Raw genomic sequence first — 9,814 nt, 5'->3', positions numbered from 1 at the left:
CCAGGTACCAGAGCCAGACTACCTTTAAAGATTGGCTCCTCCACTTTCCAATTTGAAGGACCTAGCAGGCGAGCTACCGGCCCCCAGGAGAGGAGAATTATGGAAATGCGAGGAGAAAGTCTTTTTCCCCATTTCCATCCCTTATTGTAGAACATCTTGGGCATTTGATAGGGCAGGGCAGCCACTCTTGCCATATGTCATTGTCCTGTGGAACAATATTCAAATAACAGGTACAGTCAACAGAGATATAAATGGGGCTCCTGGCCTCAGAGCAAAACAGCAAAAGGTGATTTTTTTTTTTTTTTTTTTTTTTTGCACATGAGAGACCACTAGCTTTGGGGTATTTCAGAATTAACAGTCTTCAGTAAAGGGCAGATATTGCTACTGAATAGGTAGAACCTCAGAGCTAGTAAAATTCATGAGTTGATATTAATGTGGTGAAGCCTTAGAAAGATGTGTTACACTATATTTATCCTTGAATAAATTTAATTCATTTCAACAAATATTTATCAAGCATTTACTATGTGTGAAGTGTTATTGATGGATAAGAATGAAAGTAGCAGACCTAAGGCAGTGTAGCTTATTAGTTTATGCTTGTTTTAAGTAAATTTCAGATGACTTAAGATTGGAAAGCATATTTCTGTCTTATCTCTTCATGCTTGGATTCAGCGTGGCTGACAGAGCCCTGGATTAGTGGCGGGTGGGATGTCTGTGTTCGGTGATATTCACTCACAGTTATCCTAACACCATCACTTATTGGCTCTATCTGCCCCACCTCAATTTTCTTACTGGTAAAAGGCAAAATTATCTTAAACGACCCCCAAATTAATATTCTCTCTAAATCTAAATTTCATAGTTGAACTTTAGAGTCTCAATCTTTTACCATTATCCTATTTCAGATAACCCTGACTCTGTAAATGTTATCACACCAGTGAATTAAAAGAATGCTAAGCAGTGATCTTGGAGAGGAAGCGAGTGGGATTTATCAGTCATACTCATCCAAATGTCAATACAAACATCATCAAGTTGGATTATTATAATTCTACACAGCATTAATTGAGGGAAATCCTCAAATAAATAAGCAAGTATATTACTTGTATCTCTGTGTTGTGTTACATGCATCTTACCCAAGGACCAACAGGAAAGTCAGGAAGTGTGCTCAACGGAAGAGTTAAGTTTGAGGTGTCAACATAATGTGAAACAACCACTTAAGCAGGTACCAAACTTGATTTTTTTTTATTTTGTTAAAGATTTTCATTTCTCACACAGCACAGCAGACACTACCATTGGAAAATCTTTAAAAGAAAAAGATTTTCGCACACTATAAACACGACTTAGGCAAAGTAGGACTCATTAGCAGGGTATAGATAGCATGGACCTAATTCCACCGGAAGCTCTGTAACTATATGAAAGCTCTACATCAGAATCAGAATTAAAAGCACCTTTAATAGCAGGTGGTTAAGTTCTAAACCTGTAGCGTTTTTACCTGATCCGTCCAGGCCCTGAGTCTGAATTTTTTTTTTTTATTTTACTACTGAAAGATTCATTTGAAAACAGAAATTGCCATCATAATTCTACTATTACTAAAACTGCCATCTGTTCTAAAGTTAATAAAAATAAATAGCTGATATTTAAAAAAATGAAACTTCATTTATTCGACATTTACTGTATTAGGTAGAATACACTGGAAAAAAAGAATTGCTGCTGTATAAAAATATTTCTTTCTTTCTGGGAAATAATATGTTTGTATTTTTATTTTTGTAAACCTTTTCTAATCTATACTTATACAACTATTTAAAATTTCAGTGTTAACCTACACAAAGAGAATAAACAATTTACAAAGCAACTTTATTTATAGTTTCTGTCAAAGAAGTAGTAGATCCTAATAAATTTTGAGCAGTAAAAAATATCTTCTCATGTTACCCAAAATCCAGTCTTCAATTCTTACCCCCTCCTTTTAATTTTTTTAGGATTGTCAATTGTCAATTTATTTCCTTTAGCTTCTCAACCCTCTGATACAGTATTCTAGAAGGGGGTCTTAAGTACACACACACACACACATTTAAGATCCCAGAATCATGTCATTCAAGATATTTGATGCAACTGTCCTTAAGACATACTTATGTTTTCTTTATACTAGGCCAAAGTGGTTATCTTTATTTTTCTAACAGGAAAAATACAAAAAGAACTGGATGAAATGTTTAAATCTTGTATGTCCCTTAAGTTAAAGGACCAGTATCTCTCCCTGAGGCATTTTTGCCTTTTTGTTTCAGATTAGGGCTAAATATCAATGGCATAGATCATATTATGCTAGTCTCATAATATCATATCATAATATCATATAACTACTATTAACACCAGTTAAGGAAAAATAAGGACATTACAAACTAAAACATTTAATGCCATTTTAAAGAGATGACTAAGTATACCATTATATAAATTCAATAAAAACCACTGCAAATACTATATCTTATTTAATTACCATATAAATATGGGAAGATGCTATGCTGAAAATATTTAGGTTTGCAAAAATTGTTTTATTTCTTCATAAGACAGTACTTTTTAAAAAAAAATAAAGTACTAAGACAAAATAGATTTCAAGTGAGTTTTCAGTCAGGATAAATGTATTTCACAGAAGATGGTAGGAAACAAAACAACTAACTTCTAAAACCATTTACCTACATTGGTAATATAAATACAAGGGAAGGAAATTTTTGCTTGTAGTGAGTGGTTATTTGTTCATGAGTCCTCTCCCCATAACCCCCTAAGAGGGAGGGATGGAGGGTTCTTCATTCTTTGTCATTAGGAGAACCTTAAATGTGCCTTTATAGTTTCGGGAGGCTGTTGTCTGGTTTCTGGCTTTTTTGCCTAGGAAATATATAGGACAAAGGATGGGCTGAGTTACTGCTTTAGAGCATATTACAAGAGGTGCAATGGTGAGGAGGCAGAGTCTGTTGGGGTGAAGACTATATATGATTGTTTCCCATGAACCATACTGTAGAGGTAGCATGGGGTCATCTTTGGTCCTGTTTGATACAGCTTCTCTGGACAAAAAAGCTAGAGAAAAAAGGGGTTGAGAGATGCATAAGGATTAAAAAGCAGTAAGTGGGAGAGAGATTCGATTACTTTGTTCAAAGAAATGCAGCTGGAAAAATGTCAGGGACAGAAGGAAAAAGAGTCATTACCAGGTCATCACACTAGTACCAGTTGGTTCAGAACATTTCTTCCTCCTCTATCTATTCATCTGCCCCATGCTCGAATTTTGAAAGACATCAGAAAATATCCATGGTGAGATGGGGAAAAGGAGTAGAGGAGTACTAGGTGAGAAAGGAGAAGATAAACTGGAACTCACCTTTAAAATTTTTTTAAAAAATTATTGAAGTATAGTTGGCATATAATATTATGTTAGTTTCAGGTGTATAACATAGTGATTTGACATTTATATACCTTATGAAGTGATGAACCACCATAAATCAAGCTACCATCTGTCACCATACGAAGTTGTTAACAGTATTATTAACTATATTCCCCACGTTGTACATTGCATCTCCGTGTCTTATTTATTTTATAACTGTAAGTTTGTACCCTTAATTCACCCTTTAGTCTTTTTTCCCTATTTCCTCCATCTTTCACCTCTCCCCTCTGGCAATCACCAGATTGTTCTCTGTATCTATGAGTGTGTTTCTGTGTTGTTTTGCTTGTTAATTTTTTTTAGATTCCACAGATAAGTGAAATTAAATGGTATTTGTCCTTCTCTGTATGACTTATTTCACTTAAAATATGTCCATCCATGTTGGTCACAAATGGTAAGATTTCATTCTTTTTATAGCTAGTAATACTCTGACATATATCACATCTTCTTCATCCACTCATCTATCCACAATGGATACTTCAGGGTGCTTCCGTACCTTGGCAATTGTAAATAATGTTGCAGTGAAAACAGGAGTGCATATATCTTTTAAATTAGTGGTTTTTTTTCTTTGGTTGAAATACCCAAAAGTAGAATTTGCTGGATTATATTATAGTTCTATTTTTAAGTTTTTTTTTGAGGAACCACCACACTGTTTTGCATAGTGGCTGCACCAGTTTGCATTCCCACCAAGAGTACATAAGTGTTCCCTTTTCTCCGAATCCACACCATCACTTGTTATTTCTTGTCTTTTAGATAATAACCATTCTGACAGGTGTGAGGTGGTATCTCCCTGTGGTTTTGATTTGTATATCCCTGATGATGAGTGATACTGAGCATTTTAATGTGTCTGCTGGCAATCTGTATATCTTCTTTGAAGAAATGTCTATTCAAGTCCTCTGCCCATTTATAATTGGATCGCTTGCTTTTTTGATATTGAGTTGGGTGAGTTCTTTATATATTTTGAAAATTTTTATTTTACGTAGGACTGGACATTTTAACTTTTGAGTTGTGATTCAGAGGAACTAGAGAACTTTTATTGCCTAAGAAAGACAAGAAAATTCATGGAATCTGCATAAGTTTTCATCAGGGGCATGGAAACAAATAACTCCACACACTGTATTTTAAGGAAATGGGAAATAAAAATAAAATCACCTGTAATTGTTGCTTACAAGTGCAATCAGTTCTATTAAATTGAGAATCTAAGAGCTGATACATTTAGTAATAGCAAATGAGTCCAAATAAAAAGAAAATTGGGGGCGCCTGGGTGGCTCAGTCGTTAAGCGTCTGCCTTTGGCTCAGGTCATGATCCCAGGGTTCTGGGATCGAGCCCCGCATCGGGTTCCCTGCTCGGCGGGAAGCCTGCTTCTCCCTCTCCCACTCCCCCTGCTTGTGTTGCCTCTCGCTGTCTCTCTCTCTGTCAAATAAATAAATAAAATCTTAAAAAAAAAAAAAAGAAAATTGGTAGAGATTTACTGCATCAAGTAATAACTAAAGAGGAACTTTTGGCTACAATTGCTTGACTTTTTTTCTTCTCATTTAATTTATTGTATTTTTTTCTTCATAGTTTGCCTTAAAACAGGAATCTTATATTTCATATCAGTCAGTTACACATTCCTGAAAATCAGATGTTCTGTGCCAAAATGCTAACTGGTACCTATTTCCTATTATGTGAAAAGGGAGAGATTATGATGCATTACACAATAATCTCAAATTCCAGAGGTTGATTTATTATAAAGCTGATGAAGCTTAACCTTGAGAGCTCCTTGCTTGAATGAGCACCTTTCAAGATCTTGGAAAAAAGCTTAGCAATAAATGCTTATAACATTAATAAATGTAGGATGATTGTGTATTCTTTTAAAGAAGACTCCTCTCAAATATTATAAGCCATAGCTCTTACTTAGATCACTCTAGTAAAACACCTATTTCTTAAATGTAGATAAAACACAGAAAACTGTTATATGAGCATGCTAGGGAATAAAATGATTAAAACTTTGTTTCCTGATTACCAAACAATTGATACAGATAGGACAAAGAGTTGCCTTTGTGTATATATAGCAACATCTTTCCCACTATACTATGTTTTTTCATTTACTTATTTTCTTTTTTATAGATACCTTCTTTGATACTTTCTTGATTTTAGGAAGACTCATGTGCGGGGTTGACTTTGCAGGGCACTCTGGAAACACCTTTAAGACAAAGTACGTGGGTAGAGAATGGTTTGCAGTAAGTGTGATATTGGCTCTTATAGCCAGAAATATCTCTAATACATGTGTGTGTCTTTTATTGACACATGCTTCCCTTTTCAAAATATTTGCATGGGATTGTCATGGTTTCCTAATTGTATTTGAAATGTAACTGAAGCGCTTTCATGCACCTTGTTTTCTAAAAATGGTTGTATTTTGCCTTCCACATGTGAATATGAAATTTCCTCTGTAAAACATCAGCTTCAAAAGGTATTGAGAGTTACATGCACTTGGTGAAGTTTAAGTATTTAAACACTAAGGGTGTTCTACTGGGAATATGGTAATAAAGATGATAGATTTGTGTAAGCTTACCTTCACTTTCAAAACTTGCTTAATGTCACTGCTTTGCAGTTATGTGTGAACCTCCATGGCACCACTAAATAATAAATAGAAGAAAATAATAACAAAAATAATGTTTATTATTTTTGAATATTTTGCTAAATCTTTTCAAACACTATTTCATATAATCTTTCTCACAATCTAATAAATGTGTATTATTAGGTCTACTTAACAGATCAGAGAACTAAGAAATTCATTAATTTGTCCAAGGGACACAACTCTTTAAGTGTCAGAGCCACAAGTCAACTGCACTTCATTCAATTTATTCAAAAAGTATTTATTGAGCATCTCTTTAACACAAGATATACCAGATTGCTTTGCTTAAATTATATATCATACAACATGCACTATAGAGATTTACTTCTACAGAAATTTGCACAGGTTTTCTATTAAAAATCCTTCTTTGGTAAATATTATGCTGATGAAATCCACCATGCTCTTCTGGTGGGAGTGCAAATAGTCCCAGACCTCTTGAAGAACAGTGTGACAACATTTAGTGAAATTAGGTACGCAAATACTCAAGATACAAAAATCACATTCTAGGCTATCCATGATGGGAACTGTGGATCAATTCAAGTAAATGAAGTACATACGGATACATCTAAAAACTAGTGTTGAGGGAAACAAGTAAGAAAGGATAAAGAGGATAATGTTACAGCACAGTATTACTTATATTATAAAATGTACTTAACAAAAACACATAAGTATAGTAAGCATCAAAAACACTCGGGCGCCTGGGTGGCTCAGTTGGTTAAGCGACTGCCTTCGGCTCAGGTCATGATCCTGGAGTCCCTGGATCGAGTCCCGCATCGGGCTCCCTGCTCAGCAGGGAGTCTGCTTCTCCCTCTGACCCTCCCCCCTCTCATGTGCTCTCTCTCATTCTCTCTCTCAAATAAATAAATAAAATCTTTAACAAAACAAAACAAAACAAAAAAACACTGGGCAGACTTCAAGGATCCATGTGTATTCAAAGAACTAAATTGACCTCATTAAATGATCACCAAAAAAGGAATAGGAAATAGGAATTAGAATAAAATTAAATTAAACAAGGAAGAAATTTTCCATAGAGTTATCATGACAGTGTTTCACAAATTAAGAAATATTATTAACTCTAATGATTGACTTGAAATCCTAGAGGAAAAATAACCAGATTATTATGTTCCATCCTCAAAATTTTGATTCAATCTTCTGATTCAGATTGGCTTTGCTTAAGATCAAACACTACTTACGGGTTGGAATATAATGTAAAATAAGATTCAGCATGGCATTCACAGAGTCATCAATCACCAAAGACAGTCTCCTCCAGGCACTAGCCATCACTGATCTCATTTTATCAGATTATTTATTCAAGTAAGAAACATTTCATTAAATTCTCACTTGAATAGCTAGAAGTGATAGAAAACAAAGGCGTAGCCTTGGGAAACCAGTGTGTTGAAGTATAGTTTGCTTCTTTTTATAATTTAGTTAAAACAGTATTTCTCAAATGTGGTTTGCTATAAAATAGGATTCCTTGAGCAGTTTCCTGTAGTATTAATATCTGATATATAATATGACTCTTTCCTTCTTTCTCTCTCTTTCTGTTGCTCCATATATAGCTGTAACTATAGCTAAGTATAGATCTATAGATATAGGTATACATTCTTCATACAAATACATATTCTTTTTTTATGAGATTTTTTTTTAAAGATTTTATTTATTTATTTATTTGACACAGAGAGAGAGAGCACGAGCACAAGCAGAGGGAGCAGCAGGCTCCCCGCAGAGCAGGGAGCCCGATGTGGGGCTCAATCCCAGGACCCCGGGATCATGACCTGAGCCAGAGGCAGACGCTTAACCGACTGAGACACCCAGGCGCCCCACAAATATATTCTTTTTTTTTTTAAGATTTTATTTATTCATTTGACAGAGAGAGACACAGCGAGAGAGGGAACACAAGCAGGGGGAGTGGGAGAGGGAGAAGCAGGCTTCCCACTGAGCAGGGAGCCCAATGCGGGGCTTGATCCCAGGACCCTGGGATCATGACCTGAGCCGAAGGCAGGCGCTTAACAACCGAGCCATGCAGGCGCCCCACAAATATATATTCTTAATAAAAAACATTTGCTCATCTTTCATTAATAATAGTTTCTGATTAATAATATAGAATGTTTACAATTGCTATATGTCAGATGTTACTATATGCTATATTAAGAAATTCAAATGAGATATATAATTCTCACATTACTCAAGTTGATACTATTCTTTCACACAGATTTTCCTCATAGGTGATGTATGGTATTTTTAAAACTTACATTCTAGGGGCGCCTGGGTGGCTTAGTCGTTAAGCGTCTGCCTTTGGCTCAGGTCATGATCCCAGGGTCCTGGGATCGAGCCCCGCATCAGGCTCCCTGCTCTGCCGGAAGCCCACCTCTCCCTCTCCCACTCCCCCTGCTTGTGTTCCCTCTCTGTCTCTCTCTCTCTCTCAAATAAATAAATAAAATCTTAAAAAAAAAACAACAACCTTATATTCTAGAAGTTGACAATATAGCTATATGAACCAAAAGCTGAAATCACCTCAGATTGGTGATTCAACCCATTTTTTTCTGTATGTGTTTTCTTTAATTCTTTTTTTTTTCCTATATTCTTTTGACAGGAATGTCTCCCTCTAGGGCGCCTGGGTGGCTTAGTCAGTTAAGCATCTGACTTTGGCTCAGGTCATGATCCCTGCGTCCTGGGATCGAGCCCTGCATCAGGCTCCCTGCTCAGCCGGGAATCTGCTTCTCCTTCTCCTGCCAGTTCCTGCTCTCTCTCTCTCTCCCAAATAAATAAATAAAAGAATTTTTTAAAAATAATAATGTCTTCCTCCTTCTTATTGCCCGGTGCAATACCACTTTCATCATAGTCATGTTCACACTACGTTATACTTTTCTGTTTATTTCTGTCTTTCCAACTGGACTGTGAAGTCCTCTGAGACTATCTCTTGCATATCTATATCATTAGAAAACACTGCAGGCATGGCATATGTAAGCTCTTGTCTGCTATATATTTTTTTAAATATTTTATTTATTTATTTATTTGAGAGAGAGAGAGTGAAAGAGAGAGAGATCATGAGAGAAAGCAGGAGAAGGGGGGGAGGGGCAGAGGGAGAAGCAGGCTCCCTGCCAAGCAGGGAGCCCTACAAAGCCTCAGTCCCAGGACCCTAGGATCATGACCTGAGCTGAAGGCAGATGTTTCACCAATGAGCCACCCAGGCACTCCTTGTCTGCTATATTTGTTTAAAGGGATAAGGAGGGGGATGGGATGGATATCTTCAATATACATTCCTGTTGGAGGTCATCTCTCTAAAATATATCTGAACAAGCGGTTAGTGAAGCTGTGGGGTGAAAATGACCTTAACTTTATTTTCTTTCACCTGAGGATATTTGAATGAACAAAACATCGTATATTTATAGGAGTCTATTAGTAAAAGACACATTTCAGTAGCAGCACTTTGGTTCAAATTGGTTTCTTTGGATGCAAATTATCAGGACCTGACAGTCTCATTGCGGCTGAATATTAGTGCTTGTTCAGTTTATTCACTCTCACCCTTGGAACGGGAATACTTTTTGGGTCTGAAAACCTATTTCCAAAAGCCCAGGTGAATTGGTGGGGTGGAAGAGATAATCCTGCAGCTGCTTAGTCAATAGTAATGCAGCCATCATTCCCCTCAAAATCCAAGGTATGATGAAAAGCTGTAAATCTAGAGTGGAATATCCAGCCAAGGCTTCATGAAACAAAATCCCTACCACATAAATACCCAAGCCCACTTTCCTGTTGGATATTTGGCACTACGAAGAGTGCCAAT

Source organism: Mirounga angustirostris, unplaced genomic scaffold (genome assembly GCF_029215605.1).
Source record: "Mirounga angustirostris isolate CCGP_5_RB_7025 unplaced genomic scaffold, mMirAng1.0.hap1 SCAF_2, whole genome shotgun sequence".
NCBI classification, from domain to species: domain Eukaryota; kingdom Metazoa; phylum Chordata; class Mammalia; order Carnivora; family Phocidae; genus Mirounga; species Mirounga angustirostris.
This window is presented reverse-complemented; position numbering follows the sequence as displayed.